The sequence below is a fragment of the Thermobia domestica genome, chromosome 6, assembly GCF_964235325.1.
Source record: "Thermobia domestica chromosome 6, izTheDome1.hap1.1, whole genome shotgun sequence".
Taxonomy (NCBI): domain Eukaryota; kingdom Metazoa; phylum Arthropoda; class Insecta; order Zygentoma; family Lepismatidae; genus Thermobia; species Thermobia domestica.
Window position 1 is genome coordinate 136,226,368 of NC_137459.1, and position 21,482 is coordinate 136,247,849.

The following is a 21,482-nucleotide window of genomic DNA, read 5'->3' on the forward strand; positions in this document are numbered from 1 at the left end:
CAATGAGCCTACGCTAGCACAATCTTGCAATCAATGAGGTTCGCGCTCGCTTGATGGACTTGCTCGGACTCGTTGCCCTCAACGATACTATCACTTGCTCATGTTTGCACTCACTAATCTCTTTAGGGCTCGCGCTCAATTGAAATCAAACTCTGGTTTGCTATTCACTATACAGAGCGTGCTCACACGTGCTAGCGTTTAATTATTGGATTCGAGACGGAGACCCGGGCTTACGAGTTTGGAGATCTCGACGAGCAGTGGCAGAGTACTTATTATGAAGATAAGGGTTATGATGATGCAAATACAGGGTATTAATGAATACCATGTCATAAATTTGGGAGGTGAAGTTAAAGGAAAAAGTTCTAATAAGCATGCATTCGGAAAACGTCTACTTTTTGAGTTCTAAACTACAGAAAATGTGAAATCACGTTTCGAAACGTCCTGGGTTGAAAATCCTGAAACCTATCCCAAGCAGTTCAAAGAATCATAGAGGATCTAGTATGCACTTTATCTAAATATCAGTATTCCATAATCCTCCAATACCGACATAAGGAATTGTATAAGGTAAGTTGGGGTATGGGGATACACTGTTATGTATCAATTGAAAATGAAATGAAATGAAATCTTTGTTTTACGTCCTACGGTTATGCCGGTAGGCTAAAGGAGACAGTGATAATGAGAAATGAATGAAAATAGTGGAATGAAGAAAATGAAGAAAGTGGGAGAAAACGGGAGAACCCCGAGAAAACCCACGAACACGGTGTTTGTCCACCACAAAGTCCACACGACGCGAGCTGGGATCGAACCAGGGACCCCAAGCACCGGAGGTGAACGCTCTACCACGCCACTGCGCCCCCATGTATCTATTGAGTATTCATTTAATGGGTATCAGATGATTGTAAAAGATGGATATTATATGTATATTACACTCTGGAACTCATTAGATATTGCTATTTACGTTGTTATTTATGGATATTTAGATAGGGTTCTTTCTGGTTCCATTGTAATTACCTAGTTTTCAAGCGAGGGCATTTCAAAATGTACTGTTTCGCACTTCCGGCAGTTTATAACTATGAAAGGAGACGTTTCTGAACACATAGTTATAGAACATTTTTCTCTTTCAGTTGGTATAAGAAATCATCTGCTGAATTTGTGATATGGTATTCATTAACATCTTGTATATGAGCTGTAAACATGTATAAAATTCTCGGCACAAAATGTTGAATGGAACCTTGCTTCTTACGTTGAAATCGGAATAATTAGTTCTTACTTGTTAGTATCTAATATACCTCTTCTTCTATTTCTGTCTGATATTATATTTCTACTGTAGTTTTATAAGAGCACGTGCAAAGAGTCTTATGATTAGCATATGCAAAATCACTTCTGAAAACTCTATATTTGGTGCCTGCTTCATTTCTAGGTTAAAATTGCGGCAAGAAATAAAGAATCTTGTTGGTGGATATTTTAAGCAAATGAAATAGTATTTTCTTTTTTTAAGAAAAGAAACGTGCATATCATCATCTTAAGTTGTAGAAAGAAAAAGATCTGGTTAACGATGTGGAACGCAAAAACTCAAGTGTGAAATTGAATTAAGTTTGATGAAACTAGAAGCAGTGTGTGGATTGAATTTAAAAAGTGAAATTGGATTGGTTGTTTTTATTGAAAAACCAAAACTCAGAAATGTATGGAGTTTTTCAGTACTATGCAGTACCAAGTGTTGTGGAAACATGGCACAAGAAAAAATGCACTAATTTTATGAGATTTCACCAAATGTGCGTGACAACTTCATTAACCAATAAAACATACATATAATTTCAGCAAGCTTTCCTATTAGAAATAGGATTGCTACTAAAATTACTACTGGTTACTAACTTAGGAACGAGTCTTTCTGTCTTTTATAGATCACCACTACTTTTAGTATGTGAACGGTTACTTTATCATTTCGTTTTACAGATTTTAGTTACACAGACGCTATTCCGCTTGGTGACGTATACTAGCAGATCTGTTCGTTATTTTCTACGTGTTGACTTCATTTAAGCAAAAAGGTCAGTGCAATTATACTTTTTTCTTAAATATTCAATAGCACAGTAGGAACGCTTATTTTTTATAACATTGCACTTTTACTCTTCATTCAGTTCCTAGCAACAATTTTTGAAAGCTGCATTTTTGGAGATATTTTCGTTATGGATTTCCTATTAGCTTTGGGAACTTAAAACGGATTTACAATATTGTAGTTTGTGTTTAACGGCTAGCACTTGCTTTCATTATGTGTGGATCCGGGTTCGATTCCCACTTGTAGATGAAGTCTCAAATTTATGCGACATAAACTGACCCTTATAGAGTAATTTGGGGCCTATTTTTGTTTAGAGAAGATAATCAAAGAAGTCGGATATAATGTCGTTAGAATTTTACGAGATTGAAACGTATCACTCAGTTGAGCATGTGCCATCTAGGTAGTCAGAGCCCTTAACGTATCCTAGCACGGCAGTTAATTTATTATTATTATTATTATTATTATTATTATTATTATTATTATTATTATTATTATTATTATTATTATTATTATTATTATTATTATTACTATTATTATTATTAGTAGTAGTAGTAGTAGTAGTAGTAGTAGTAGTAGTATTGGGACACTCTGGTTCACTGACAGAGCTCTCATTTCTGGTGCGAAGGGTCCCTGATTTAATCCCAGGGCAAGTGAGTTTATTGTGGACATAGTGTCCGTAGTTTCTTTCGTGGCTATCTTGATTTCTCACACATTCTCATTCCACCAATTCTTTCAAAATCAGCTACTTTCATTGATCATTCATCTCCTCTAACGTAAAAGACATAGGGCCTTATGCAGAGTCGTTTTGAAGTATGATTAACGCCATACTACGAGGTTGACTAACGGATGGTTTTCAAAATTGTATTCAGAGTCTCTGATTAGGACGTAGTATGTGACGAAGTTAATCACATGTGACTTATTAATCTAGAACAGAGGCTAATCTTTTACCCACGGTTTAGCGTGCGACACAACATTTCGTATTTCGTATTTCATGTGTTTTCATTTTTACAGACTACGCATGCGCTGATCTACTTTTCTGTAGTTGCCACATTTATTTTGCTCACCCGATGCATTGGGGTTTATATGTTAATCATACCCAAATCATCTTTTTAGTTGTACTTAAAGTAGACTCTGAATACCAAAAAGTGCACCTTCCTTACAAGGGACATCACCCAATTGTCCGGCTCCGAATTCAATGAAATTTTTGTTGCTGATAGAGGACATGTATTCATTACTTGCGATGACAGAAATTTTTGCCATCGTGCATGTTTTCTATTTTTTAATAATATTTAAAAGTTGGGATGTGGTTAATAGAGATTACTGAAGAAGTCCCTTACTACCCTTTGTAAACGGAGTATTAATGAAAAAACAACCATGTAGATAGGTATAGGGCCTAGGGGGAAGTCGTATGGTACGTATGACCTTGACGGCAGCCATCTTGAAATCCGCCATTTTGAATTAAGGTCAAGTTTTTTAAATAGGAATAGGGTAATATGATACATAATTTCAGGCTAGAATTTAATCAGAAGGACAATGGTGAAGTTAGTTTTAAGATGCGCTCATTTGGTGAAAAGTTACAGGCATATTAATTGTTTATACTTACTATGTGCGTAAGTCCCTTATCTCCGCTTCTAACCCGCGTATTAATGATAATAAGTGGATAAAGGTTTCGGTAATACATATTATGCCTAGAGGGAAGTGGTACGATAAGGGTATCATTGACGGCAGCCATCTTGAAATCCGCCATTTTGAATTAAAGTGAAGTTTTGAAAACTGAAAACCATAGCATGTGGCACCAAATTTTAATAGTAAATTTTCCCCAAAAGCCAATGGTGTGCTTATTTTTGTTCTATAGTTAACCAGTATGAATTTATGACTCTTCTAATGTGCACGAAACGTCCATTATTCGATCTTTCAAATTGGCAACACTCCTAATTTTCATCGCATGTTTTAAGATTCCAACTGGCGCTTTGCAATTGTTTCCATGGCTCATGTTTTCTAAATTTATTACATTTTTTTAAGAGTTGCGATTTGTCAGTTCATGAATAGTGTTGGGATAAGCATCCAGTAATCTTTCTGAATCTTAAAACATGCGGTGTAAATTAGAAGTGTTGCCAGTTTGAAAGATCGAATAATGGAAGTTTCGTGCACATTAGAAGAGTCATAAATTCATACTGGTTAACTATAGAACAAAAATAAGCATACCATTGGCTTTTGGGGAAAATTTACTATTAAAATTTGGTGCCACATGCTATAGTTTTCAGTTTTCAAAACTTCACTTTAATTCAAAATGGCGGATTTCAAGATGGCTGCCGTCAATGATACCCTTATCGGATCACTTCCCTCTAGACATAATATGTATTACCGAAACTTTTATCCACTTATTATCATTAATACGCGGGTTAGAAGCGGAGGTAAGGGACTTACGCACATAGTAAATATAAATAATTAATATGCCTGTAACTTTTCACCAAATGAGCGCATCTTAAAACTAACTTCACCATTGTCTTCCTAATTAAATTCTAGCCCGAAATTGTGTATCATATTACCCTATTCCCATTTTAAAAACTTGACCTTAATTCAAAATGGCGGATTTCAAGATGGCTGCCGTCAAGGTCATATGTACAATACGACTTCCCCCTAGGCCCTATACGTATCTACATGGTTGTTCTTTCATTAACACTCCGCTTACAAAGGGTAGTAAGGGACTTCTTCAGTAATCTCTATTAACCACATCCCAACCTTTAAAAATTATTTAAAAAATAGAAAACATGCACGATGGCAAAAATTTCTGTCATCGCAAGTAATGAATACATGTCCTCTATCAGCAACAAAAATTTCATTGAAATCGGAGCCGGACAATTGGGTGATGTCCCTTGTTAGTAAAGATTTAGTATGGTACTAATTGAACAGTGACTAACACTCGATTAACGAATTCTCTCTGAATACGGCCCATAAAGTTTGGGACGTGAACTAGAAATCTAGTTTCATTTATTTTTATTATTTTTATTATTATTATTATTATTATTATTATTATTATTATTATTATTATTATTATTATTATTATTATTATTATTATTATTATTATTATTATTATTATTATTTTAAACCAGTTTAAATTTAATAATCCGAACCCGTCTCTGGCAAGTGCACATCAATGTTTGCAGTTTGAGAGAAATTTCCCTAATCTAGGGAAATTTCATAGGTAAATTTAGCAAAAAGGAAAAAAATGGATTTTTTCATTAAACGTGATAATCCAGGGACATTCTTTCACTGAGTGATTCATCAATATAAATGCTTAAAATTTTCTTTGTTCTTCACAAAAACAATACAATAACAATGATTTGTGTGTGTGCTTTAAAATTATCATAATTTACACTCATCGTTGGTTGGGTGTATATCTGTGCATATTTATTTAAAAAAAAACTGAAGGAAAACTAAAAATAGCAGCAAAAAACAAATCAAGAAAACAAATGGGGTTGGCACTTCCTTTAATATAGCTAAATTAATGTTATCACATAGCTTCTGTGATAGGAATTAGACGTCTAACAAACTAGGGAAAATTTGATAAGAAATAGGAAGATTTTGTGTCAGTCGAAGGAAATTTTCTTAAGGAAACCTACGAACACTGGTGCACATTATTGAAAGAGTTCTTATACGTCAAAGAACTTTCTGACCGTATGACAAGTGTCTAGAATTATGATACTTGTAAGTTTGTTAGAAGATGATTTGCGTTTATCTGTTCTAATAGTGTCCTAATACTTCCAAGAATGTAGTTGTAACTGAGATAATGACTATTCTTACTGTAACGTAGAGATGCAAAAAAGCCGGCTTTTTTGAATCAATGGTTTTTTCACATAAAAAGCCGGCTTTTTTTGAAAAAAAAACGAGAATTTTGGAAATTTTGACTTTTTTCATTTTCATGATTTTTCTGTCTAAATAGCTTTCTTATAGTATATTCTATACTTAGATAAGAATTCCATGACCTAAATGCCATATTTCGCTCTAAAATTCACCATCAAGATGGATGGAGCACATGTTTTACGAATTAAAGCTAACATGAAGAATGTAGTATTTGAGGGCAATTTTAGAGGCTATTTAACTTTATTTTAACTTTTGAGTTATCGATATTTTTTCTTCTCGATATCATTTCAGTTTGTCGTCTGTTTCATTTCTAAGAGCTTAGTGCTCTGGCTTCTAACGCAGAAGTTAAACTTACGTTTTTCTATATATCCGTCAAAGCGTACGTTTTTCAATATATCCGTCTAACCGTACTTCCACATTTCTGTTATACTGTAGCTGTGCAACGATTTAGCAATAATTTTCCGAATACAGCCTTGAATACTAATTTATACAAATTATTAGTAGCTGATTTAGATACGTACTTTGGGACGGGTTTCTCTGATTGTTTCATTTTCTAAAATCTACTAATTTTATTTGGGAGGAGCTTGAAGTTTATGAGTACAGGCATAACTAATACTGTATTTCGTTTCGTTTATATATTTAGCGATAATCTTCCGGATACAACCTTGAAGATCATTTTATACTAAGAATCAGTGGCGGATTTAGAAAAGTATTTTAGGAGGGTTTTTTCTTACTAATGTTTAGTTTTTCTAAACATTCGTAATTTTTATTTGACGGCAGCTTAAAGTTTATGAGTAAAGGCATAACTAATAGATATTTCGTTTGTTTTAGACATTCCGTAATTTTGGGGAACAGGCTTCAGTCTGAAAGACCGCCCCTCTAATCTTCGCAAAACCGTCGCTGCTGGTAATTAGTAATAATAGCGATTTAAAAACAATAAGAAATGAAGTCAGCCAACTCACAGTACACGCACTATTTCTACTTCATAGATGGAATGAAGAAAAGTTTTGTCAGAATGGTCGAATGCTGAGTTGAATTCCGGACTTGTCGATAGAAGCGCAAAAGCTCCAGTCAATCATGTTTGTTGTGCAGTTGTATTTATCTTAACTTAAATATATTCCGTAGTCCTTTTTTTTGTGTGTGTGTTGGTGGGGTGGGGAGAGTTCCATAATGATATGAAGGGGGTGAGTCAAGAACATGGTAACTAACAAATTCTCAATTGCTGAGTTACGCAGCATCAGATAGGCAGCAACGCATACCGCTTCGTTTAATCCCTCATGTATAGATTTATGTGAAAAATCAGTTTTCCGACTTTCAAAATGGATTGTGCAGCAGAAAATTTCTAATTTCTTAAAATAGTAAAATTATGAGTTACCATGTTCTTATCTCACACCCTTCATGTTCAATCCCTCTTGTTAAAAATACAGAAAACTTGAGGACTGAATAAACCGTGATGGTGCTTATATAAAACTGTAGAATTTCAAGAATATACAAAACCAAAAGCTCTAGGTGTGCAGCCTTTAAGTGTATCATATAAATCTAAGTATTTTTCTTATGTTTTATTTTAATTTTATTTTGTTCCAAAAAGAGGGTATGGAATATTTTGAAGTAAAAATACTACATAGAATTTTGCTACTTATTTGAGTATTTTTTAAAAAAGAAGTGTTTACTTTTAGGGTTGGCTGGTTTACACCAGCTGTTTTTCTTCTTTTTTTTAAATACACAACTGGTTTAAACCGAAAAAAAAAAAATAAAAGGTACGAAAAATGCGAATCGTGTGAACTTCATGGTGATGTTTCCATACATCAAACCATCTGCATTAGTTTTATTTCCTTTTCACCTTTTAATCAAGGTGTCCCATGTTCAATTCTCGGTCGAACCACAACCCTTCTTTCATGCATAAACAAAGTAGCGGTTCGGATGTCACTTTAAGCGAAAGTATTCTCCTTGATAACCTCGGTATTACGTAAGGATGTTAAGCCTGAACATACGAAACGAAACTAAATTGTATATTTCTGCATGCCTGAATGCCTGTTGTTTTATAAAGAAGCCAAGGTTGCTTAAATATACTGATATAAATTGACAAAATTTATCGATTGCCTACGTAGCTTCCAACATTAGCTTGGATTGTACTTTCAATGATATGTACGCACTAAATTTGTAATTTAATACCTTAGTTTTAGCGTACTGATTATGATACGTTGACCTTTAAATTTTACATGCAAAGCAATAACAGGATTTTTTCCGTTATTGTTTTACATTTAGAGTAATGACGGGATTTTCCCGATGGCTAGGGCGGGAGTTTCTCAATTTAAGAAATTTACTGACCGGACTTCTTTAAGCTTATGTGACCTCTTCCAGCATAACCCCGTTGTTGCATAATAACACCAAGGCGAAACAAACTTATTTCTGTAAATATGTAATATAAATACATAAAGCAAAATATCTAAACCCAAAAAAAACCTGGTTTAAACCAAAAAAGCCTAGTTTAAACTCCCCCCAAAAAACGGGTTTTTGGCATTTTCAAAAACAACCATGACTCTTGCCAACCCTGCTTACTTTTGTATGTAGGAGGTTAAAAAAAATCTTATTATATACATTGGTTAATCCTTTGGAATTCATAATGTAAATATGTTGAGAAGTAAAACTGTTTGAAATATCTTTTGGAAATTCATGGTTTATTTTAGAGGTTTTATATTATTATCGGCATCAACCACTAATTAAATGACTTTTTGTGTTGTAGAGAAGCGAAACAAAATCTGGTTTATCAATTTAAAGCAGAATTTTCAAAAAAAAAAAAAAAAAATTCCCAAGCAAAAAAGCGAAGCAGAAAAAACCGAGTTTTTTCCCAAAAAATCCGTTTTTTTTTCGAGCCCTTTCATCTTTACTGTAACGTTCTGACATTTCCAATTTCATGTGCCAATACTTTATATTTACTAATTTTTATATTAAATGTTGTACAGACAGCGACAAAAGTACTTGAATCTTTGACTGCTACAACTCCATTAGGTCGGATCAGTACTTTTACTGGTATCACAAATGCTTAGACAGGTGCACCCCACTTACATGTAACTTTTCCAGCAGTTAGTAAGCCTGTGGGCACTGAAACAGGCTTTGCTGTGCAATTGATACACGAAAAAAAAAATCTCCAGCTTAGTCCGTTGTGTGTAATGTATTATTTCACTACGTACTTCATATAAGAAAGTAAAAGCACTGATCATAATATTTCAATCATTTTCTAACTCATGTGGGATTAGTGCTTTTTTTTCTTCTCATATGCAGTACGTAGTGAAACAATACATTATACACACAACGAACTATCTTTGATATATGGCACTCATTGAAAAACACTCTCCAAACAATAAAGATTAACTCTAAATTGGAGAAGTTTTTCTGTATATCAATTGCAAAACAAAAACCTCTTTCAGTGCTGCTCAGGTCAATCACTGTTTGATTCTTCAAACGTTAAGTGTAAGTTAAGTTACATCTGTTTAGGCGTTTGACGTCGGCAAATACATTGGATATACTACGAACTAATACCTTTACCGCACTTATGGGCAGTGGCGAAGGGTGATAGTTTCAAGAGGGTAGGCCCAATGCTCTACTACTACTACTACTACTGCTACTGCTACTACTACTACTACTACTACTACTATTATTATTACTACTACTACTACTACTACTACTACTACTACTACTACTACTACTAATAATAATAATAATAATAATAATAATAATAATAATAATAATAACAATAATAATAAAATGAAACAGATTAGACATAAATACAGTATTATACTACAGAAACACAAGAAGACAAATTCACACAATTTAACGTAATTGTAGTCCACCGATCCGGATCTTATTCCATCCGAACCTCAATTTTCATAATGAAATTCACATATGGGACTCATAGTTGATCCTTATTCGCCGTAATGCGATTAATTGTTTTAATTGGGCTTGATCGGGTGGGGAAGATGGATTATCACATTATCTGCGCTTTACAAGAAACATACGTTGTTTAGTCTACTTGAACTGAAACAAACTCTGCTTGTAAAATTTCGTCTTTAATTTGGCCTATATTGTTTAAAACACATGACAAACATTCAATCCAGTCATTTTGTGTGTCACTTAATTCCCCTTTTGAAACAGAATCAGACTTAAATATTTTTTCATATGCTGCTCTTTATTTCAACAACTACAAATAATTTTCTTGTACCAATGCATACATAACTCTCTTCTTGCCCTCTGTTTCTATGTTCAACACAGGTGTTAGTTTTCGTTCTTTAATAACACATTAATTTTCCAAAGACCAATGACAGAAGATTCTTTAATAGGAATTGTATTATGTTCATATTCTCCACTTACTGACATTTTCTCTCATTAACTTTTGCAAATGTAGGAAAAAATGTCATAATATCTCAAAAACACACACTCTCTACTTAAATCTAATGAACTCAAGGAATATGATTTCGTACAGGTTTGCGCCAATGTAACGGAATAAAGATGTTTTAGTTCGCGATAATAGACGTAGCACCTTTAGAATTACTTGTTCCAGATTTTGCGTTGTGTTAGAGTTCACAAAATTAAGCAAAGTTGGTACGGAATGGGGCCCTACATTGTCTTGCTCTTTATTTGTTTGACATATCGAATCAAAATTGAAAGTCTCAAGAGAAACGCTTCATGTAGAAACAGTGGCGTATTTGCGATTTTGTTTCGGGAGGGGCTTTGCTAACTTTCGGGGGGGGGGGGGGAGCTTTGCCTGTAAATGTGAAATTCTGCAGGATATTTTATTTACTTTACTATATTAAGTGATTTCGGGGGGGGGGCTTAAGCCCGGAAGCCACCCCCTAAATACGCCACTGTGTAGAAACGAAAGAGAAACTGTGTAGAGCCTCTTAAGACCCTTCGCCACTGCTTATGGGTCCATATATATGTGCTGGTGAGTGTACGTACGTATGTTCCGAGTCAGTCATCTATAAGAGTTTGTTTTGAACTATTTTTTATTGATCATATTGTTGTCGGGTCTGTTTGCAGGTAACATTACATCTGTTCTGATTGCTCAAACCCAATATAATTTATTATTATTATTATTATTATTATTATTATTATTATTATTATTATTATTATTATTATTAGTAGTAGTAGTAGTAGTAGTAGTAGTAGTAGTAGTAGTAGTATAGTAATGATAAGATAGATTCCCAAAATAGAGTGAACTCGTGGTTCTGATAGAGGAACATCACTACAGTTTTTTGTACTTTTATTTCCTCTGATTCCAATATAAACCATTGCATCCGTTATTTATTTATTTATTTATTTAACAAATTTTTCTAGATACAACCTACGAGGCCAGCTTACACTGGAATCTTCAACAGTGAACAACTGTAGAAAAGGAAAGATAAGGAAGTTCTCCAGAGCCTATATTTAAAAATAAATTCCAGCATTAGTTTGGTGAAATTCAGGAAACTCCTGTGTCAAATTTAGTCAGGTTTGCAACCGGACTCAAATCCATGACCTCCCGGTTACAAAATATGACCATTAATGCCTTGCATACTCCGTCTATCGTCCATTTACATTCATCATCCGTAATATTTAGCCTAAAGAGATCAGCACAAAGCTTCAAACCAAAAATTTAGTTCCCTGTGGATCAGCTTCTTTACACAGAAATTTGTCTCGCTGGCAGAACGGATATTAAGAATAAAATATGAAATAAATGATTGGAAATTCCTTTCTACTTTTTATATAAACTACTTTTTGTATACTATTAATATTGAAGAAAAAAGAAAGAGCTATTGATCCTACGTCTCCCATATTAATAACTGTGTGCCACGGTGGACAGTCATGGATCAACGATTTCCATGAAGATAAATATAAAATATTCTTCCAATTTGTCATTTCTTAAGTATATACATCTACATATTCATGTTATCCGTGTAAGCATTCGAAACATTTTAAGAAACTACTTAAAGGTTGTGCCATATTACCTGTTGACCAGTTTTGCAATTCGTGTTTTTATAAAACACAATATTGATCGAGAATTTGCCTTATAATCTCTTTCCCAAGAAGCTTTTGTTGTTGTTTTCAATGGGAGCTTTTAGCATTTTTGAAAGACCTTTTTCAACTCTTGACTTGTACGGTACGATAGAAACGGTGGTCTAGCTCTGCTTGTTCAAAATATGATATTAACCTTAAAAGGACAAGTTATTTATTTAGGTAAAATAAGACACATTAGAAATAATAGTTAAAGTGCTTCAGGAAAAAGTGAAAAGCATTAGGTAATAGAGAAGGAAAGAGCCTCGTAACTATTTCTTTCCTAGCTTTAAAATAGCTTTGATCTTCATTCCATATGACTTGTCGCGGATAAAAATTAGTTATCGTTTGGTACTTGAGCGAAAAATACAGAGTTACGATAAATTTTCCTTGGTAGGAGAAAACACAATCAACTAGAGATATTAAGCAACTGAAACAGCTCTTTAAAATGTTAATTTACTTTGAACATCACAAATCTTACTGCTTCAAAATCTTATTTCACATTATTGCGAAAAGGGTTAATCGTTATCCGTGATGTTCACCTTGTTTTATTAGTAACGTATTTAGATAGTGTGGATCCGTAAAAGTGGTTTCTGCGGCCAATCGTTGCTCACGTGTCAACAATAAGAAAACACGAAACGCAATTCTGTAACAATATTGAACGTCCCGAGAGTTGATTGTAGTAGGGGAGGCAGGAATCAATGTTACAGAGGAATGAGTCACGCAATAAACTTATAAACGCAGAAGTGAGTCATAGTTGGGGCTGTTGCGATCTTCCTATGTAGATACAATGACTTCAGCAACATCAGAACGTTTTAATGTTTCTGAGACACTGTAGAAACGAGGGAAAATAAAGTCTAGTCGACAGAAGTAAATTGTAGGAGTTTATGGATGGATACAAGGATACATAGAATCTTGGGTAGGGTGGTTTGAAAGTAGAAGATAAATTTTGTTATTACCGTATTAGTTGTTTCCTCGAAAAGTTCCACCGGCTGTCTGAGCGTGTAAGTGAATGCTTAACGTTTTTACTCTACAATGGGAAGTCTTAGGTTCGAATCCTGTGGCAGGCCATTTCCAGATGTTGTTTATTCGTTTATTTGTTGAAGTTTAGCGTTCTTTCTCAGTGTCTAGGCTATATAAAACGTGGATCTACAGTCTAAGATGGAATACAAACCATCGTGTTTAATGCTTTTCTACCAGGAGTCGCATCAGAGACCACATGCAGAAAAAGGCACGCGCTAGCCACAAGGCCATCAAGAGGCCCATTTCCATATATTTTTCAGTCGTCACGCGATAACTGGTACCGTCCCTTTAAATATAGGTCCACGCTGACTACCTTCCAAAATTTATTTTCAATATAAAATGGTGTCAAAATTACATTCTTGTTAGCACAATGTTAATAAATATTAATATAGTGTCACCAACATTTTCAATATTCTAAGTTTCAGCTTTCTTTGTCTGCTCATGTTTATATTTCAATCTCGGAAAAAAAGAAAAGTAACGCGCAGTAAATTCAACACTTCTTTAAAATGATACGATAGTGATGTTTCTCAGTGTTGAGAAGGGCACAAAATGACTTAGTGGTAGAGTAATCGATACTGGTGCGAGGATTTTGTGGTTGAATCCCAGGTCACCAGTGTATCATGAACAACATTAACATCCTATACCTGGGTTTACATGGAGTTCTTTCGTTTCTTCCCACATTCTCATATTACTGATTTTTCTATAATTACTCACTTTCATTAATCACCCGCCTCTTTTGGCCTAAAGACATAATCGCGGAGCAAACTACAAATTTGTTTTCAGTATTGAGAAGTATCATTTCCAATTAATTAAGATGCAATAGTCCTAAATCATAAGCATTATAGCATTACTGACAAGCCACTTTCTACAAACTAAAAGTCTCGATGCAATACGATCCTCAACTAACCTATTCCTTTTGACATAGGAGCTATCTGCTTTAATCCCACCATTGAATTAGCCTAATTGTAGCCACGTAGCTTCCCCATGCCGTAAGCGTCGGAGGACCACCAATGAGCAACTAGCGACATCTCGCCAAAAATTGGCGGCCCTGCAGCGACGATTCGCGGTGGCCCAACTTCCGTTTTGAAAATTACACTACGAGCAGCAGAGACGCGACGAAACGCCAGTCAACCACATAATTGTTTCCCCCAAAACATGTTAAATTGCTTATATGCGTGATTTGTTTACATTAAGGTGAGTCTAAAAAGCACTATAAAAAAGAAAGAAAGAAAAAGTACGCTGGGCTGGGCTCGAACCACCAACCTTATGGCTACAAGACGCGTGTTCTTCCGACTTCCCGCCGGAGGCGATGAAAGAAAACCTGGCTTGTAGATGGATAATTCTTTGAGGTATTTTTAATTTGGTTAATAAGAGGGATCGGCGAAAGTTGTCGTCTATATCCATACAATTAGATCTCAAGATTTTTCACTTCGTGATGTAGCGGCTATGGGTGGACAGATCCGGATCCGGATCCGAAAGTTTGGATCTTGAATCCAGATCCGAAAATCCGGATCCGAAATTTCGGATCTTGGATCCGGATCCGATAATCCGGATATTGGAAATGAAATGAAATCTGTAAGTTTAACGTCCCACGGTTATGCCGGTTAGGCTAAAGGAGACGGTGATAATGAGAGATGAGTGAAATGGTGGAATGATGAAAGTGGGAGGAAACGGGAAGACCCCGAGAAAACCCACGAGCACGGTGTTTGTCCACCACAAAGTCCACACGGCGCGAGCTGGGATCGAACCAGGGACCCCAAGCACCGGAGGTGAACGCTCTACCACTGAGCCACCGCGCCCCCCAATCCGGATATTGGATCCGGATCCGATAATCCGGATCCGAAATTCCGTGTCAGAAAATTTGGGTGTTCCGAATCAGCAAAGTTTTCGTTATCATTGACAAAGTGATTTTCAATCCTGTGCTTAAAATAAGATTTTAAAACACTTGTGGCATGCGATCGTATGACGGCTTTGCGTTCTCTTCATTCTGTCGATATTTGATTTTCGTGCCTTAATATCTCACAGTTACTGGAAATTTGATTGACTAACACTGTCGACTTTGGTGAGAGCAAGCAACCTCACTGTCAGATTTGATTCTACTGGAAACACTCGATCGAGAAGGTAGTAAATCTTTTTCTAAAGCGGTTGTCTTGATTGAAGTTTGTGCTTTGTTTTATGAAACCTTAGTCGCAAGCCCAGGCTTCTTCATTAGGGTCAGGCTGCTTCCTTTCCTAATCCTTTCTGAGTTATTGTGGTCACTGAATGACATCATTTACTAGTCGTGATGGGCTAAGCTATAGCTAATAGAACAGCCCATAAAATATAGATCAAATCAAATTAAGGAGTAACTTTCTTTTCTTGCTCTTGATGAGCTTTTTTCTCTTTCTTTCTTTAAAAATACGTTTCTCTATGACCGTACCACCCCAGTTAATATTAAAAATTGTAGTAGAGATAAAGTTCTAAATGTCAATTAATGTATCAAAATTAATGTACCGTATTAATGTAGCTGTATGTGTATACAAAATATCATATGTAGCCTCGAGCAGTAACACGTATTTTTATAATTAGTAATCCACCACTATTAAGTCTGAATAGGTTGTATAAGGAGATTTATCATTCACGCAAACACATAGGAAAATCCAGGAAGAAGGCGAAGGGTAGTTCGCCCCTACTCCAGCAGCACCATTACAGTGTACTTTAGTACTAATTTGTGGCAATTTCAGATCATCTAAGTAACTTTTCACTGCTAGCATCCCCAACCGCCCCCTAGGAGTCCATCCGCCCCCTCCAGGAGCAGTAGCGGCGCTAGGCTCGTAATCGAAGGGGGGCAAGAGATGTGGCAAGAAAAAAAATTGGGATGGCGAGGCAACCACACCTATTTTGCTTCGAATATTATTATTATCGTTTGTACATATTATTATTATTATTATTATTATTATTATTATTATTATTATTATTATTATTATTATTATTATTATTATTATTAATTACCGGTTGTACATAGAAAAATGGGGCGAAGGGGGGGGGGCGAGAAAAATATTGGGGTGGCAGTCGCTCCCCTGTAGCGCCGTCACTGTCCAGGAATCCGTACTGGAACCGCCCCTGCGCAAATATAATATACAACTCATTCAAGAGTACATTTTGTTGCATTTTTTAAATTTTTATTTTAAAGGGTTGTCATTTCTCGTGGATACTTATGTAATTTTGTCCACAGGTATACATGCAATTCCCAGTCATTACGCAAATACATTTATATACTTATTAGCCTACGGCTAGTTTGGGGCTTCGCCAAAAGACCCCCATTACTGCTCGGCCTACAGCCTCGCACCACAAAACCATCTAATGATAATCAATTTAAAAAGAAATATTTGGGGATTCGCCCTCAGAACCTCTGATATGTCATTTTATCGGCCTACGGCCTCGCACCTCGTAAACCTACAACGATACTGAATCTCAGTCCAAATATCAAATTGTATGTAGTAACATTCCAGTATCCAAGACATACCGAATTTCAATGCGAGTATATGGGGGCTTCTTCTCCAGCCCACATATTTGCTCGGCTTATGGGCTCGCACATCATACGCCTGCAAACATAACGAATTTTTGTTCAAATACCAAGTTTCATTTCTCTAACATTCCAGGATTCCGAGATATGAAAATCTTTTCTTCCCGCCCCTTTTCTTCCCTTCTAGGACATACCTCAAAAAACGCTTAAATACGCATCTAATTATTTCAAATGAAAAGTTCAAATACCAAATTTCATGCTTCTAACCTTCAGAGGTCACCAGATATCGACATATTATTATAATAATTACAATCTCCACCCTTTTCCCTTTCCACATCTTTTTCTTTCCCTTTTTACTAAAACATCAAAAAAAAAAAAAAAAAAAAAAAAAACGCTGAAACACGTGTCAAATTATTTTCAATGAGAAATGCAAATAGCAAATTTCAAGTATCTAACCTTAAAGGATTGGACATAGACCTCTATTAATACAATAATTGTAATCCCCACCTAATTTTCTTTCCGCCCTTTTTCTTCCCTTCTGGGCCATATATCAGAAAACGCTGAAATACGTATCTAATTATTTTAAGTGAGAAGTCCAAATGCCAAATTTCATATTTCTAACCCTTTAAGTTTCCGAGATATCGGCATATTATTATACTAATTGCAATAATTGCAATTTACACTTTTTTATTTTCTACCTCTTTCTTGCCCATTTTAATTTAAATATCAAAAAACACTTAAACAAGTATCAAATTATTTTCAATGAGAAACGCAAATACCAAATTTGAAGTATCTAACGTCAAGGATTTCGTAGATACGGCCATTTTATTGAAATGTTTCCCACCTCATTTCCCCCCTTCCCCGTCGAATTTTCCAAAATCTTTCCTTTGGTGCATCCTACGTCACAAATTCTATACACTGTCCAAATTTCAAGTTTCTGGCTTAAGCGGTTTGGCCTCTACGGTGATCAGTCACTCAGGACTTTGCCTTTTTTATATAGAGAGATTTAAGATTTTATGGGAAAGCAATGGATTTTGTTCTAAGACCGTCAATGTCTTAGAGGTGTAATCTTTGCCGTAAATTTTAAGCAATCAACTAACTGATCTGCGTCTATATGTATTATGTAAAGTACCGCTTGTAATATTTGAATCGCTTTCTGTTAAAAGGGCGTATGTAACATTTTTCACAATTTTAACTTTTTTTAAGAAATGAATAATTTAGAGGTAGATGTAACAATTTGCGTTAAAGGAACGTGTGTTTCTTGAAACGTGTTATAAATATGACCATTTTTTCTTTTTTTCATAAACCAAACCGTCTTGTAAGAAAACAGTTTGTCATTTTCCGACAACTTTTTGTATTGCACATGTTCCCTTTTAACAAAAAAAGATTCATTTATTTTGCTAGTAACAAATATATATATATATATATATATATATATATATATATATATATATATATATATATATAAATGATGACGAAAATTCAAATGATTCACTCACGGTTCCCGGAAACTCTTATGTAATTTAATATATATAAAAAATGTGAACATTGTCAAGGAATAGTGTTGCACCCAAAACGAGACGAGACATCCATGAAATGATGGAATTTAATACAACTTTCAAATTTTAATTTAGAACCTACTCAGTATTAAATAAATATAAAAATAAAAATAAACGTGATATTACTTTCTCACAGACCACGTTCAAGAATACTTTTCTCTTTAATTATTTTAATTAGTACTTTCTTGAATAAATTGTAGGATGTTCGCTTAAACATCGTCATTCACGTTAGTTCGTTACTTATATAGGCTTAAATGTTTTTTAAAAGGGATGCACCATTGTCCGAAGATTTTAAGGCACTTCTCTCCAGGGGTGTACATTTCATTATGTTTATTGTCAGCTAAGAGCAGATATACAACATAAGCAACGGATAATTACCATGATTAACGAACACAGGACAACGAGATCTAGTAAACGTTTAAGTAAATGGACAGACCTGCAACGGTTTATTTTATACATGTCGCTCCCAGAAAGCAAAAAGGTGCAAATTTCTTAGGAGAGCATCAAAACGAATGAAACACTTGTTAATTCCGATTCTTTCTTCTGAATTCAGTTTTCACTGCAGACCTTTCATATTGTCTTCTATCTACACAACATTAAACATGAAATAGGTAGTTAGGATATACACTTAGTTGGAAATTAAGGAAAATGGCGCTTAGCACATTTCTGCTTTCTGGGGACGATATGGATATTTTAGTTCTAAGCCTAAAATATTCAAAATAGGAGTCCGAATCCGAACTTCTAAATTTCGGATCTGGATCCAGGAACCGGATCCGGATCCGTCTGGACATCGCTAGTAGAGGCAGATGTTACTCTTGGCTCCCGGAGCTCACTTTAGGAACAATTCATCAGGAAAAATAATATATAATAATAACCGTGTGCACACGACCGGCGATAGTTCGTGTTGGTCCTTTCGCGATTCTCCGCGACGAATCGAAGGAACACGGACCAAAATGGAGTCCTCGCTAGTAGTAATGGCGTTACTATAGGACACTTTTTGGCCCCTGGGTCCCTGCCTCAGGACCCATGGTCCCTGGCCGGGGTCAATGACCTAGGGGTACATAGGACCACCCCCTCTAAATTTTGGCAGGGATACCTTGGCCCACCCCCTAAATTTTGGCAGGGGTACATAGGACCACCCCCCTTAAATTTTGGAAATTGCCAAATCTAAAAATTTGGTATGGTAGGGTAGGACCATAGTATGTACCTCTATCAGTATTGGGGGTCTATGTCGTTCCCTTTCATGGGTAAAAAATTGCCAAAAAGTCAAATTTCGGGGGTTTTTGACCTAATTTATCCCCTTGGATGAGGTGTTATTATCCTATATAGTTATATGGGCGTATACAGGGGTCCATTACCTTTCATAAGACATGGGTATGTTAATGCACCCATTGAAAAATTTGGGAGGGGTACCTTGGCCCACCCCTTAAATTTTGGAAATTGCCCAATTTAAACATTTGGTATTATAGCATAGGACCCTAATATGTATTATGATAAATTTGGATGGTCCACCTCGTTCCCTTTTAGGGGTACCAAATTGCCAAAATATAAACGTAAGCAATACGTAGTACCACGTGTTTGGTTTTTGGTCGATTTTATCCGCTTTGATGAGGTGTTATTATCCTATATAGTTATATGGTCATGTATAGGGGTCCATTACCTTTCATAAGACATGGGTATATTAATGCACCCCTTTAAAAATTTGGGAGGGGTACCTTGGCCCACCCCTTCATTTTTAGAAATTGCCCAATTTAAACATTTGGTATTATAGTATAGGACGCTAATATGGATCACTATAAATTTGGGTGGTCCACCTCGTTCCCTTTTAGGGGTACAAAATTGCCAAATTTTAGTACAACCACGTGTTTGGTTTTTAACCTAATTTATCTCCTTGGATGAGGTCCTATTACCTTATATGGTTATATGGTCATGTATAGGTGTTCATTCCCTATCATAAGACATAGGTACATTGGTGCACCCCTTTAAATTTTTAGGAGGGGGTACCCTGGCCCACCCCTTCAATTTCAGAAATTCTCCAATTTAAGCATTTGGTATTATAGTACAGGACCTCATTATGTATCATGATAAATTTGGATGGTCCATCTCGTTCCCTTTCATGGGTACGAAATTGCCAAATTTAGGTACAACCACGTGTTTGGTTTTTGATTTAATTTATTCCCTTGGATGAGGTCCTATTACCTTATATGGTTATATGGTCATGTATAGGGGTCCATTTCCTATCATAAGACATAGGTACATTTTTGCACCCCCGGGAGGGGTACAATGGCCCACCCCTTTAATTTTGGAAATTGTTCAATTTAAACATTTGGTATTACAGTATAGGACCCTAATATGGATCACTATAAATTTGGATGGTCCACCTCGTTCCCTTTTTAGGGGTACAAAATTGCCAAAATATAAACGTAAGCAATACGTTGTACCACGTGTTTGGTTTTGACCTAATTTATCTCCTTGGATGAGGTCCTATTACCTTATATGGTTATATTGTAATGTATAGGTGTTCATTTCCTATCATAAGACATAGGTACATTGGTGCATCCCTTTCAATTTTAGGAGAGGTACGTACCTTGGCCCGCCCCTTAAATTTTGGATTTTTTTTTGATTTAAGCATTCGGTATTATAGTACAGGACCTTAATATGTATTATGATAAATTTGGATGGTCCACATCGTCCACTTTCATGGGTACGAAATTGCCAAAATATAAACGTAAGCAATACGTTGTACCACGTGTTTGACATTTTGACCCAATTTATCTCTTGGATGAGGTCCTATTACCTTATATGTTTATATGGTTATGTATAGGGGTCTATTCCCTATCATAAGACATAGGTACATTTGTGCACCCCTTTAAAATTTGTTAGGGGTACCTTGGCCCATCCCTTAAATTTTAGAAATTGCTCATTTTATATATTTGGTATTATAGTACTGGACCCTAACATGTATTATGATAAATTTGGGTGGTTTACCTCGTTTCTCTTTCATGGGTACATGTTATATGGGTATGTACAGAGGTTTATTACCTTTATATGTTTATGTTCCCTTTTAAATTTGGGGAATTATCAAATAACAAAATTCGGTAAACCTTTTTCTAGGACCCATTGGTGTTCCTCTTATGGCCAAATATTCAAAATTTAAAGGTTATTGACCGGCTTTATTATTGAATAAGTACAGGATTTATTACTTTTTCATAACACACAGATGTATTTGTGTACCAATCTTAAATTTTGGGAGGGGTACATTTCTTATTGTCATATCAATAATTGGTAATTGGATAGTATCTCATTCATTGGGTAAATCATTGTGAAATATGAGTATGATCACGTAATCAGTTATTGACCTATGATGGAATTAGGAGTCCAGGACATTGGAACATTGAAACTTTGTAGGATAATTTGAGAATTGCGTTATTGGTTTTGGTTATTCCCG

At 35.3% G+C, this 21,482-nt stretch overlaps 2 protein-coding genes across 6 annotated transcripts in view; one reads left to right on the forward strand and one right to left on the reverse strand.

Moving 5' to 3' along the window:
- The window catches only part of LOC145688238 (prestin-like), a 342,947-nt gene that overhangs the window by 278,444 nt on the left and 43,021 nt on the right, over positions 1–21,482 (reverse strand). The gene's annotated exons all lie outside the window — the stretch shown is intronic.
- The window catches only part of CRMP (Collapsin Response Mediator Protein), a 502,151-nt gene that overhangs the window by 99,510 nt on the left and 381,159 nt on the right, over positions 1–21,482 (forward strand). Inside the window, exon 2 of one of the 4 annotated variants that reach the window (XM_081762169.1) lies at positions 1,954–2,045. The exons of the other annotated variants lie outside the window; for them this stretch is intronic. The gene's annotated coding sequence lies outside the window, so the exon portion shown is untranslated. The remainder of the gene's footprint in view (positions 1–1,953; positions 2,046–21,482) is intronic. 4 annotated transcript variants of the gene reach the window in all.